Source organism: Mus caroli, chromosome 2, assembly GCF_900094665.2.
Source record: "Mus caroli chromosome 2, CAROLI_EIJ_v1.1, whole genome shotgun sequence".
Lineage (NCBI taxonomy): Eukaryota > Metazoa > Chordata > Mammalia > Rodentia > Muridae > Mus > Mus caroli.
The window spans coordinates 3,051,745-3,064,265 of NC_034571.1; positions in this window are offsets into that span (position 1 = coordinate 3,051,745).

Genomic DNA, 12,521 nt, shown 5'->3' on the forward strand with positions numbered 1-12,521 from the left:
GGGGGGGGAGTGTATTGGGGACTTTTTGGATAGCATTGGAAATGTAATTGAGGAAAATACCTAATTAAAAAAAAAAGAAAAAAAAAAAGAAATACCGGGACCAAAAAGCAAGTTGGGGAGGAAATATTTGTCTTACATTTTCATATCACTGCTCATCATCGAAGGCAGTCAGGACAGGAACTGAAACAGGAGAGGAATCTGGGGGTGGGAGCTGGTGCAGAGGTCATGGAGGAGTGCTGGGTACTGGTTGCTTCCCATGGTAGGCTCAGTCTGCTTTTTCATAGAACTCAGGACCACAAGGCCAGGGATGGCACCCCCTACCGTGGGCTAGACCCTTTCCCATCAATTACTAATTAAGAAAGTGCCCTTCAGCCGGATCTTATGGAGGCATTTTCTCAATTGAGGTTCCCTCCTTGCAGGTAACTCTAGCTTGTGTCAAGATGACACAACACTATGCAGCATAAAGACTGTTGGACACAGATGCATCTAGAACAATGAAAAGAAAATCTATGCTCAGGTAAAGCTATAGAAATGGCCAGATTAGTTGATGCACAGTTTGTGTGTTGTAGCAAAGAGCTCGACACTGATGCTAAAGGCTGTGAGAGGCCAAGAGGATCTTAAACGGAACAATAATGACCTTATTCTTCTAGGAGGCATTATTGTTAACACAATCGTGATGGCTCTCAAGATGGACCAGAAGAAGGAAGCTCACATAGGAGATATTGCCTTAGTACAGAGGGGAGGTCAGGGTCTCTGCTTGGGATGTAACAGTGATTATACAGAGAAATAGTCTGAGAGATCTCAGTGGGAGACGCAGTCCTCAGAGTTTACAGTTTGCTGGTAAATTGGATGCAAGACCTGGGAGAAAAGGCAGAACTGGAGAGGGATCCCAATAGTGAGTCAGTGGCTGAGAGGGCCGTTTGCAGAGATGGCAGAGTGGGAGCAGAAAGTCAGGAAAATTCAGGTTATCATGAGACTTCTTTATGGCAGTGTCAGGAAAGCACTGGATCTGGGACTCAGAGGGCGTTGAACAACCCACATGGCCACGCGCCTTGTCCGTCCGTCTCACCCACCTGGACAAACTGTTTAGGTAATGCATTAGTTCCTTTCAGGTTGGCATGACCAGAATCCCTTGTGTAAACAAGGGAGGCAAAGTTGATTTTTGGCTCATGGTTTCAGAGAGCTTTCAGGTAATGATGGAAGAAAAGCACTGGGGTGTGACAGAGACTGGCAAGGTGGTGGAAGACAGGAGGCACCCCACACAGGATGAAACCAGAGGCAGATACCTTCAAGACCTGGTAACCTCCTTCTGCCAGGAGTCCCTCTTGTCCCCAAGTACCACAGTGTCCTCAAACAGCACCACTTGTTGGTGTTTAAACTTGTGTATCTGCAGGGAACATTTCAGCTTCAAACTATAAAAACTAGAGACCACTGGTGAAACTTTATATTTCGACTGTTGTTGTTTGTTTTGTTTTGTTTTGTTTTGTTTTGTTTTGCTTTGTTGGTTGCTGTTGCTTTCAGGGTCTGAGATTAAATGATACAGACTACTCCCTTTGGAAAATTCTGCATAGATGGGCTAGAGGGAAGACCCAATGGTTAAGAACACTTACTGCTCTTTGTAGAAGGACTGAGGTACAGTTCCTAGCACCCGTGCTAGGTGGCTCACACACCCTGTAACTTCAACTCAGGGAGCTCCAACCCCATCTTCTGGCCTCCGTGGGCACCACACTCATGTTCCAACACACACACACACACACACACACACACAGAATTAAACATAAAATAATTTGAAATTTCTGCCTAGAAATGAATTATAAAGAGCTATTGCATGACTTTATTTTGAAGAGACTCGTCATTTTCTGGATAATTTTTCCTCTCATGCAGTAGCTGGTTGTCAATCATTTTTTTGTTGGGCAAAGAATGCCAAAGACTTTTTATTCACTTCAATGAATGTCTTTTTTGGGGAAAAGAGACTCTTTAATTAATGTGTTTATGGGGCACAATAGCTTTTTAAAGACACCAGCCCCTTCCTAACACACACAGCTGTGCTTCAGAGCTCGATTCTTCACCCAGCCAAAGGGCCCCCCAGGGATCCACTATTCATCCAGCCCTGGCCTCTCAGCCTCTGCACAATGGAGCCACTTCCCTGCAATGCTCCTGCCTGCAGAATCCCAGGCATCCGCCTGAAAGGGGCTGAGATATTTAAAGCTCATTTCAGGAATGGTTCATAATAAGAACTGGGGGAAAGAACATAATCTCATTTGAAAAGATTTCCTTCCTCTGTTCTGCTGATAGAATCAAACAATTGGGCATCCCATCTGTCCCATAACCCGTCCAGATTGTGTGATGTGGTTTTGAAGTTATTTGAGTTCCTTTGTTCCAAGGCACCTCTGGGGGGATTTTCTCCCCTCTGTGGTATACACACACTCAGTCATTTGATCCTTGGATTTGCAATTCCAGGAGCAAAATAATGAGCCAGCACTGTAGGAAAATGTCATCCTGCTTCAGCCATCAGGACCTATGACTGGAGAGTGAAAGCAGTTGCTACATGGAAAAATGGATTTAAAGAAACATTTCAAGGTAATCGGAAAACAGGGCTGGCAAGATGACTCAGTAAATGTTTGCCCTGTAGGCATAAGGACCTGAGTTCAATCCTCAGAACTCAAGAATAGCTGAGGTGGTATGTGTCTGTATTCCTAATAATAGGTAGGAGACAGGAAGATCGTTTGCGGTGGTACCTACCTTTAACCTCAGCACTCAAGAGACAGAAGCAGTCCGATTTCTGTGCGGCCAGCCTGATCTATGCATCGAGTTCCAGGCCAGCTAGGGCTACATAGCATGACTTTGTCTCAAGAAAACATTATTAACAGCGAAAAAAGACAAACAAGCACACCTCCCCCCAAACAAAACAAAACAAAACAAAACAAAACAAAACAAAACAAAACAAAACAAATCTTTGTGGAGAACAGCCAAGGAAGACACCCAGGTTGATATATAGTCTCCGCGCGCACATACACACACATACACATGAACGCCCACATGAATGGATGTACACATACACCCTCTCTTTTTTAATTTAATAGAAAAACACACAAATAGTAAAACATTAAGAACATTAGTAAAAATCTAAGTAGGGGTGAGTCTCTGTATAATGTGGTGTCACACCCTTACCTGCTAGCTTGTGAGTTGTCCCCCCTCTGGGCCTCTGAACAGCACATACAGTGTGTCTACTCCAATCGCTCTCAAGAAGGCTTGTCTGGTGTCATCTCAGTTCCTGAGGGAGGGGACAGCGGGGCTCCCACAGATCACCCTGGCTGGGCTTTTCCTGCTTTCCATTGTGCCCAGCAATTCTCTCCACTGTGCAGTTCAAGGGTCAGCAAAGCTTTTAGGAATGACCCAAGAGCAAACGCTTTAGATTTTAGAACAGGGGCGGAGCTCAGTGACAGGGCCTTGCTTGTACTGTGACGGAAGCTCCAGACTGAAGCCTAGCACCTCAAAACAAGCAAATATAAAATACAGTTTTTAATTTAGATTTTGTTCTTTCTTTGAGTTTCAGGATTAAGTCAAGAGCCTCGTATGTACTAGGCAACTGCTAGAATTTGTTGCTAGCCAGCCCGAGAATTTGTTGGCTATGTAATCTTTTTTTTAAAAAATGTATTGGAGTACACTGTAGCTGTCTTCAGACACACCATAAGAAGGCATCAGATCCCATTACAGACGGTTGTGAGCCACCATGTGGTTGCTTGGAATTGAACTCAGGACTTCTGGAAGAGCAGACAGTGCTCTTAATCACTGAGCCACCTCTCCAGCTCAAGTCTTATAACAATAACCAGACCCTGTCATATAGTACAAAAGCTGCCACCAATAGCATGCAAGCAGTTGGGATGACTATGCCCGGTCAAAGTGTTTATGGAAATTGAAATTTGACTTATATATGATATTCACATGTCACCAATTTCTTATTTTTAGAAAATCATTAAAAAAAACATAGGTAGTATTCTTATCCCATGCAATATATAAGACAAGAGAATAGGCAGGTCAAGTGTAACTCATGAGCTGTTATTTCTGGGTTCTAGTTTCTGGGTTTTGCATGAATATCATCCCTAGTGACTAGGGTCACGTGGCTTCCTCTCTGTTATCCTGGTCAAAAATCCTTTGTCAGTACCAGTGACACAGCATGTAAGGGAAGGCCACAAGATGATGGGTGACTGTGCGTGTGGCGTGTTATACTGAAGTGCGTCCTGCAGAAGACAGCATTTTCAGGGCGAAAGACAAAAATAAACCATATGCCTATCAAGAAAGCCAAACCCTGAAGAAAAGGCTGGGGCTCCCTACTTCATTTACAGAAATTACAATTTCATTTCATGTGGCTAAGGAAACATTTGACCTAATTAAGGAAGTAGGGTGACTCTGCTTGGGTAAATTTCTCTGCTGTGGTCTTTGAAAGACTGCACACAGTTGGATGATAACAGCTCACCAAGAACCGGAGCAGATAAAGTTGTAACTTGTATCCACCGTCTACTTTCTGAGCATCTTCCATATGGTGAAAACCAATTCGTGCAGCTTTATTTCTAAGGTAAAGTGCGGCAATGCCTGGCCTTGGGTGTGTCTGGTATATCTCACTCAGCAGACGTTGTATTAAGATTGTCTTTGAACGTTGAGCCTCCCTGAGCCCGCAGCAACATGAGCAGTCTTATCAACGTCCCAGGGGCACATTCTGGCAGTGCATCTTAGGCTTCTTGGCCTCCTTTCTTCTTCCCCCTGTCAACACACTGTCTTCCTTCCTCTCATAGAGTTAGTGAGTTTCCATCAGAGGCCTGAGTGGATAGTTCTTACCTTTCTCTGTAGTATACTCATTTCTATTTATAGGAATCTTCTGATAGCCGCCACTGCCAACTTGATGTATTCGGAGTCACCTAGGAGACACACCACCTCTGGGTGTGTCTGTGAGGATGTTTCTAGAGAAGTCATCTGAAGATTCACACTGGATGTGGGTGACACCTTCTCAGCAGCCAAGGTCCAGACTGAATAAGGGGCAGTAAGAAAGGAGAAAGCCAACTGAGCAGCAGCTCCCATCTTCCTCTGCTTCCTGACCTTTGACAAAATGTGACCAGACCCCTCATGCTCCTGCCATTGATGCCTTTCTACCAGGTTGGATTGCGTCCTCAGAACCATGGGGAGAAGAAACCTTTCCTTCTTGAGGTTGAAGTTTCTCGAGTATTTAGTCACATCAACAAATATCATGAACTCAATTGGAGAAAACGCTTCCAAAATGGAACCAAAGACTTTGGTCACACGGGCCATCAATATGTTAACAGATGCTCCATGTCCCTGCTATGTATCCAACCCCAAAGAGGTGTCTGAGGTGTCTCCCTGGAGACCTGCTTTAGAGCAGATGCTGGTGAGCTGCAGTCCAGTGTTTCTGTTCCCTTCCTGGCTGGCTGCCATTTTCACCTCAGCATGCGGTGTTGTAGCTGGAGAGTCAGGTCCACTGACGTGACTTGCAGAGTATCAGGAAGAAGGAAACCACTCAGAAGCCCTGACGTTCTTTACTGAAGCATGAAAAGAAGGAAGGGTCTGCACTGAGATTGCAAAAGAGAACAGGACGAACTGGGCTCCTCCATGCCAGCTCCCTCTCCACAGCTGCCTGGAATGCTGTTCCCCCAGATACCAAGGCCAACTCCCTCACCTCTGGTGCAGCCTCCCTGACCTGGCTCTTTAACATTGCAATCCCCACCCTTCTGCAGCACTCCCTGGGCTGCGACCTTAAGCTCGTCCCATCCCTCTTTTTTCTTTTGCAAGTAGATTTGCCATCCAATGAATATGCTCTAAGTGTATGTACTTACTTTGCATATGCTTTGTTTCCTACACCCCTGCCAAAGCACTAGAATGTAAATTCTCTGAAGAGTTATGTCTTTATTCATCGGTGTATCCTAAGTGCCTGAAAGACACTCATTAGATGCATGTTCGGTGAATGTGTGACTTGCTCATACATGTTTGGTGAATTTACCATTGCTCACTATTTTGGTTTGTATGTAAAATGTCCCTCACAGGCACAGTGTTTGAGCACTTGTCCCTGCTTGTGGCACTGTTTTGAGAGGTTCTGGAGCCTTGGGAACATGGTGCTAGCTGTCAGATGTAGACCAGTAGGAATAAGCCTTCGAGGACCCTAACAGCTAACTCTACTTCCATTCCTGTTCTCTGCCTCCTGATGCTCTGCCACTGTGAACTCCACCATGTTGGACTGAAATCCCCCTGAAACCATGAGCTAACACCCTTCCTCTCTTGAGTGGCTTCTGTTAGGTATTTGGTCACAGCTGTGAAGAAAGTACCCAGTGCGAATGCATCCAGAAGTATCAGTCCACGCAAAGGGAGTCTTTACCAGTTTAACCCAGGAAGTTCTTGTTTGTTTCCTGTGCTTTCTGGTTCTTAAGTAGTTGACCTCAATTACTAAGGGGTGGGGGTGGGGGTGGGGGTGTCTTTTATCATTCCCCTCCCCTAAATCTCCAGCTATTCCACTGCTTCTGAGAACAGGGGTTTGGATGGGTGTGTTTCTGACTTCAGTTGCTGAAGACAGGGATGGTGGATGAAAGCAAGATTTTTGATGGGACCTGAATTGGTCAAGTCAGAGACGTGAAGGCCACAAAGAGGAGCGTTCTTCCTGGGATGCCCATAGTTAGAGACTCTAAGGAGGAAACAAAATATTGGGGTCAAGGCCAGCACACAGGTCAGGGAGAACAAAGATGAGACAAGCTGGAGGCGCTGGATCCTGCAATCCAGGAAAGACAGACAGAGGAGTCTTAGCTTGTTGTGGTAAGTCACAGCTGGGGAATGCTGTGTTAGAAGTTTTGTTGTGGCAGAGTCTCCTGTTCTAACCAAACCTCACTGCACAGTGGAGGCTGCTGGGTTGTGAACCTTGGCTGGCTAGTGAGGTCTGAACAGGTGTCAGTAAGGGAAGACCTCAAAGAGATCTTGAAAGAATCAACAGAAGTGTCTCCAACGCTTCCATTAGGAAAAGCTCCAAACAGATTTATATGCGAGAGTGTGTTATCTCTGTGTGTGACCAGAAGAATCAGCAACAGAAACAAGAGAATTTTACTTGGGGTTGTTTTGCTTCTAAGAATCTCAGTGATTGATTGTAATAGATAACACACACACAAACACACACAAATATGCATACATATACAAACACACACATACACACAAATACCTCACATACATACACACATATTTAAACACAAACACACATACATACACACATGCATATAAACACACACAAGCACCACATATACATATATACATTCAAATACACACACAAATACCACACACATACACACACACATTTAAACACACATATACGCACCCACGCAAACACACATATACACAAGCACACACACACAAACACACACAAGCACCACACAAACTTCTGATTGTTACAGTGAGATCTGGGATTAAGTATTTGATCACATTTTCTTATGATAATTTCAGAGAGCCAGGACTGTAATCCCACATGACCCTCTGTAGAATTCACCATTCATTAGATTAATGACGAAAGGAAGGTGCTGCCTGCCTCAGAGCATCTGTGACTATAATCACCACCAGCAAATTATTTTCTACATGCACATTAGTTGGATTGATATGAAAAGAAAATGTTTTATCTCTCTCCAAAGGAAATAGAAGCTTGAAATGTGGTTAATATTCGATGCCGAACATTCTCTGCAGATGTAGGGCTTGTCTAGGCTTCCTCCTGTTAACCTCTCAACTGGAAAAACAAAAAGGCAGAAGATGCAGCATGAAGAAAAATCTCTCGGGGAAGCAGTACTCTGATACCCCAGAGACTGATACCCAGTCTTTTTGGATTCCCACCTTTCTTCCTGTCCCCAGACGCGTGCTTTGTTTTTGGTTTATTTGTTTTCCAGTCTGACTTGGCTTTACCTCCGATGTCTGTCACTTCTCAGGTCCAGGGTGATGGTAGAGTCTCATGGCCCTTGTCACTCACAGAGTCTCTCACAGGGGACTCGTTAAAATGCCAGTTCACTAATCCAAACTCTTCCAGAGCCTCTGTTCTAAAGCCACAGATGCCAACAGCACAGGGAAGTTAAGCTGTGTAGAAAGGAACTGGCCGTGTTTGCTGCATGACAAACCCCACCTCCACACTGGACAGAGGCCAACACAGACCTGACGTTGAGTCACTGCTGTAGTATGGATGATCATATGCCAGTGAGACTCCGTTCACTTAGGGAAGTGTGTCACTTTTCAAAGGCATTTACATACGCAGTAATCCAATGATTCCAGAGTAGGCTTGTGCATTCTTCATTCAGAGGCTGTGGGTATAGGGCTGAAATGTCATGCCTGTTTGGAACAGAGCTGGACCTCCCAGTTAACCGAGCTGGGACCCAAGAGACAGGAGCCCATTCCAGAAGTGGAGACCAGGAGGGACAGCACTTTCATCCAGTTTCTCAGGGGAGAAGTCATACCTTCCCAGCATGTAGCTCCCCAGCCAGTCCCATCTGTAGCACATATCTGGCTAAGGAAGACAGATGTCATGTTCCTCCTATTTTCTCCTCAGATTAGTTTTCATTGCACAAGAGGGACATGAATGTATCCTCATCATGAAAGTAATCCTATGGGTGTAGGAAAATATTAATTCCTACTGTATTATTGAGAGATGGGCCTCTGAGGGATTCAGTCACGAGAGCGTGAGAACGGGTTCCTGGTGGTTGCTTTAGGAACCTGCTGAGACGACATGAGGGCCTTTTATAAAAGGACTCATGTCTTTTTCCGTCTCCCCCACCGTAAGGACCTGGGTTTTGTCCCCTTTGAAAGACACAGAGTTGAAAGTACCATCTTTGAAAGCCAAGACCATGGTTCTTACCAGACACCATAGCCCCTGGCGTCATCATCTTGAACTCCCCAGCTTGAGAGAAACATGCTGTGAGAAATACTGTCCCACTGTTTATGAATTCTTACCCTGTGAGGTTTTGCAGATAGGAGTGAGACAATTCTGGCAGCCACCAAGTTGCTACCTTCCTCTCCAGGTAACTCCATGGTTGTATGGCAGCAGCTCTGAATCTGTGCGGGTTTTCTTGGGTGTGTCTGCATGGTCACATTTATGCTCATCCAGCCATGTGTTATACCAACAGCAACCCTTTCCTGGGCATCCTGCAGCTCCCAATGAATGTGTCTGAGCAGCCTCCCCACAACCCATCCGTGTTGTCTTCCACACAAATCCTTACGTTTCTCCCCCTTACAAGATAGACGGTTTTTGAGATTTGTCAGAATTTTATCATTATTCTTTTTAAAGATTTTAAAGATGTATTTATTTTCATTTTATGTCTATCAGGGTCTTGCCTGCATGGATGTCTGTGTACTACATGCATGTCTGGTATCCACAGAGGCCACAGATGTTGCAGATTTGGTTTATTGCTTACGTTATGTTAACTGGGTCCCCTAAGTACATGGGAATCATACATCTACGTGCAAGACGCCGCAGGGCCCTGCCCCCAGTTGGCTCTAATTGGTAAATAAAGTTGCCAGCAAATGGCTGGGCAGAGAGACAGAGGTGGACTTAAGTTTCCCAAGCAAGGGAATCAAGGGAAGAGGAAGGATTTAGCATCGCCATGTGCGGGAAGCAGAGAGCTCAGGCTTGAGAGGTGGAGAAGTAAGAACACAGCCACGTGAGAGCTGGGGCAGAGAGGCCCCAAGCCCCACTCCCCAACCTCCCATTTGGGTCTGGGGTAGCAAAGATGGAATTTAGATTTTAGTAAGTAATAACTCAGGAGTATTGGAGGGGAGGAGTTAGCCATGTGAAAGTTTGGGAGTGGTCCAGCCTTTGTGAAGTTTAAGGCATATTAAGAGAAGACTGCTGTGTGTCTGTCTTTCATTCTAGAATCCTGAGCATTTTGGCGGGTGGTGAGCAATCTGAGCCGCCAGATTTGAGTAGTGTTAAATAATTAATACAACACACAGAAGGCTTCTGGTCCCCAGAGACTGGAGCTACTGAGGATCATTAGTGACTGTGAGTGCTAGAAATCAAACCTGGGTCACCTTCAAAAGCAGTGAGTCTTAATGGCTGAGCCATCTCTCCAGCCCTGGCTGCTCGCCACTCTTTTTATCACATAAGAGTAAAGAAAATTTGAGGTATCTCAAAGGGGATCGCTTAGATTTAGTACCAACTGCCTTCCACTGTGAGCAAGACTCACTGGAACAGGCCCCCACACGCCTCCCCATGACCTACCTACTACTGCTTCCACCTAGGCCCTACCTCCAACCATCTCCTGCTGTTGAGTTATGACTTCATCAGTGGCTCCATCCATTGACGAAATCACAGCCTTCAGTATTTGATCACTTTTATTAGCTGCTACCAAGCCTCTGTCATATCAGCCTCTTAGGGAAAGCTCTTTATAGCCACCACAGGGGTCTCGGTGTATGAATCACAATTTTATGTTTTCTGATCAGATAACCTCCATGATCTTGCCATGTGTCTGACCTGTTCTGGAACTCTTTGTCTTTTTACAGTTGTGTGCTTGTGTGTGTGTCCCCATGCGTGAGTGTGGACCATGTGTGAGTGTGGGCATGTGACTTGTGAGTCTGTTGTCTAATTTCTGGTTGAAAGATAGACACGCTAGCTAGGCCTTTAATAACATGGTAGTGAGATATGTGGGCAGGGGAAACATTTTATAGCTGGTATGGGGTCATTCATTGTCTTTTAGGGAGATAGTGTTCCCAGATTGTGACCTCTACAAGTATTTTTCAATTTGGACACCTTAAGAAGTGCGGGAATATCAAGAGGGGATTGAAATGGGGGATTTGTAGTCCCTGGGGCTCTAGGGAAACCTGGGCAGCTTACACAGTGGTTAAATAGTCTCTCCTCAGGAAGCTGAGACAGAAGTATCACTCGGAGTTGAAGACTAGCCCAAACTTCATGAGGAGACCCTGTCTTCAAAAACAAAACAAAAGTTCTCCTCAGGGCAGGCCTTGTTAGGAAACAGAATGTACTGGTGTGTTTCTAAATGGTTCCTTTCCCTTCTTGTCAGAATCAGCACAGATATTTCTTCTAATATTCACTGGGAGGTCCCAGTGGCCAGGCTCCAGAGAGTAAAACTCACAAAAGCATGAGACCTGGTGTGACTGGAGCCTCTGAAGATTTTTAACTCCCAAGCACCAACCAAGCTAAAGGTACCTACGTTGACTTCTGGGTATCTGCAAGTGTCTTGCAATTCTCTGTGTCTTTCTGATTTGTGGTAGTGATCGTCTCTGTGCTCTGTCTTCTCTTCCACATGGAAGAAGGCAGTCACTTGTGTGATTCTGTGTAATGACGGAATGTTCTTCGCTTTGAAGGCTCGATGACTCTGGGATAGGTTTAATGACTTGTAAATCCCTTATGAGGTGTGATTCTAAGCACAAGCCAGCATAGAGCAAGGACTCCAGAGCCCCTGTGTATACACTGCTTCCTGGGTGTTCGTATTCATCAGCAAAACTACCACTGGTCCTCCCAGGCCTCCCCACCATTGTGGATCTAACGTGTGTTCTCGTTCTCCTTGTGACCCTGTGGCTCCCATGATGCTCTCCTCCACCAAGCACACATTTCTTCTTTTATTTTATGTGTGTGTGTCACATGGATACACATGCAGTTCGAAGACCTCTATTGCTCTCAGCCTTGTTCCCTTGAGACAAAGTCTAGAAGCTTAGTGTTTTGACAGACTGGCTGTCCAGTGAGCTCTTGGGGTGTGTTTGTCCCGACCCCTCAGGCCAGGGTTACAGGCTTATATAGCCACATCTGGCTTTTAAAAACATGTGTGCTGGAGATTTGAACTCAGGTCCTCATGTTTGTCCAAGTGCTGAGCCTCAACCCCTGAGCCCATTTCTTTAACCTTTCTCCAAATCCTTTGCTTCCCTGCTCCCACCAACCTTTAGCCTAGGTCAGCTAGACCCTGAGCACTGTAGAATGCTATAAAGATTCACTGAGGCCAAAGGCAGAGAAGGGGGTGGCTGTCCTCAGTCCTGCTCTCCTTGTCTGTCTCCTTCCAGAAAAGCCACCTCTGTTTCACTGTTCTCTGTGGGCTACACCCTAGCCACTGCCCTGCTTCCTCCCACTCCAACCTCCCTGTTTGTCCCCACACATCCTCTCCTCTGCCTGTCTTCTTAGTGGCACACAGCAGCTCTGACTACCAGGAGATCGGGCTGATGGGCTCGAAGAGGCTGCTGGTGGGGATAGGTGTTTCTGCACTCCAGCCTGAGCAAAACTTAGGAAAGACACTGGCCACACTGCCAGGCTCGGCCTCTTCTGGCTCCTACCACTAAGGATGTCCTGACTCAATCTGGCTGAATGTTCCATTGTCATTGGGATGTTTAAGTTGCCATAGCTGCTTTTGTTTCTGAACCTGTTTGGCCAGGTGAATGCCATCTACCTTACATGGTAAGGCCTTTAATGGCATCGAGAGAGAGAGAGAGAGAGAGAGAGAGAGAGAGAGAGAGAGAGAGAGAGAGAGAGAGAGAGAGAGAGAGAGAGAGAGAGAGAG